Below are 2,035 nucleotides of genomic sequence, written 5' to 3'. Positions count from 1 at the left end.
TTATACATAATGGTCCACCCAGTAGTAGTAGCATCCTTATACATAATGCCCCCCCAGTAGTAGTAGCGTCCTTATACATAATGCACCCCCAGTAGTAGTAGCGTTGTTATACATAATGCCCCCCAGTAGTAGTAGAGTCCTTATACATAATGCACCCCCAGTAGTAGTAGCATCCTTATACATAATGCCCCCAGTAGTAGTAGCGTCCTTATACATAATGCCCCCCAGTAGTAGTAGCATCCTTATACATAATGCCCCCAGTAGTAGTAGCATCCTTATACATAATGCCCCCCAGTAGTAGTAGCGTCCTTATACATAATGCACCCCCAGTTTTAGTAGCATCCTTATACATAATGCCCCCCAGTAGTAGTAGCGTCCTTATACATAATGCCCCCCAGTAGTAGTAGCGTCCTTATACATAATGCCCCCCTCCATTAGTAGTAGCATCCTTATACATAGTGCCCCCCCCCCCAGTAGTAGTAGCATCCTTATACATAATGCCCCCCCAGTAATAGTAGCATCCTTATACATAATGCCCCCCCAGTAGTAGTAGCGTCCTTATACATAATGCCCCCCCAGTAGTAGTAGCATCCTTATACATAATGCCCCCCCAGTAGTAGTAGCATCCTTATACATAATGCCCCCAGTAGTAGTAGCGTCCTTATACATAATGCCCCCCCATTAGTAGTTGCATCCTTATACATAATGCCCCCAGTAGTAATAATAATAATAATTTTATTTATATAGCGCTCTTTCTCCAACAGGACTCGAGGCGCTTAGTAGCGTCCTTATACGTAGTGCACCCCCAGTAGTAGTAGCGTCCTTATACATAATGCCCCCCAGTAGTAGTAGCATCCTTATGCATAATGCACCCCCAGTAGTAGCAGCATCCTTATACATAATGCCCTCCCCAGTAGTAGTAGCATCCTTATACATAATGCCCCCCCAGTAGTAGTAGCATCCTTATGCATAATGCACCCCCAGTAGTAGTAGTAGCGTCCTTATACATAATGCACCCCCAGTAGTAGTAGCATCCTTATACATAATGCACCCCCAGTGGTAGTAGCATCCTTATACATAATGCACCCCCAGTAGTAGTAGCAGCGTCCTTATACATAATGTCCCCCAGTAGTAGTAGCATCCTTATACATAATGCACCCCCAGTAGTAGTAGCATCCTTATACATAATGCACCCCCAGTAGTAGTAGCGTCCTTATACATAATGCACCCCCAGTAGTAGTAGCATCCTTATGCATAATGCCCCCCCCAGTAGTAGTAGCGTCCTTATACATAATGCCCCCCAGTAGTAGTAGCGTCCTTATACATAATGCACCCCCAGTAGTAGTAGCGTCCTTATGCATAATGCCCCCCCAGTAGTAGTAGTATCCTTATACATAATGCACCCCCAGTAGTAGTAGCATTCTTATACATAATGCCCCCCCAGTAGTAGTAGCGTCCTTATACATAATGCACCCCCAGTAGTAGTAGCATCCTTATACATAATGAACCCAGTAGTAGTATCGTCCTTATACATAATGCCCCCCAGTAGTAGTAGCATCCTTATACATAATGCCCCCAGTAGTAGTAGCGTCCTTATACATAATGCACCCCCAGTAGTAGTAGTATCCTTATACATAATGCACCCCCAGTAGTAGTAGCATCCTTATACATAATGCACCCCCAGTAGTAGTAGCATCCTTATACATAATGCCCCCCCAGTAGTAGTAGCATCCTTATACATAATGCCCCCCAGTAGTAGTAGCATCCTTATACATAATGCCCCCCAGTAGTAGTAGCGTCCTTGTACATAATGCACCCCCAGTAGTAGTAGCATCCTTATACATAATGCCCCCCAGTAGTAGTAGCATCCTTATACATAATGCCCCCCAGTAGTAGTAGCGTCCTTATACATAATGCCCCCCAGTAGTAGTAGCGTCCTTATACATAATGCACCCCCAGTAGTAGTAGCATCCTTATACATAATGCCACCCAGTAGTAGTAGCATCCTTATACATAATGCCCCCCAGTAGTAGTA

This window comes from Pseudophryne corroboree, unplaced genomic scaffold, assembly GCF_028390025.1.
Source record: "Pseudophryne corroboree isolate aPseCor3 unplaced genomic scaffold, aPseCor3.hap2 scaffold_1664, whole genome shotgun sequence".
In the NCBI taxonomy this organism is placed as follows: domain Eukaryota; kingdom Metazoa; phylum Chordata; class Amphibia; order Anura; family Myobatrachidae; genus Pseudophryne; species Pseudophryne corroboree.
Note: the sequence above shows the minus strand (reverse complement) of the source record.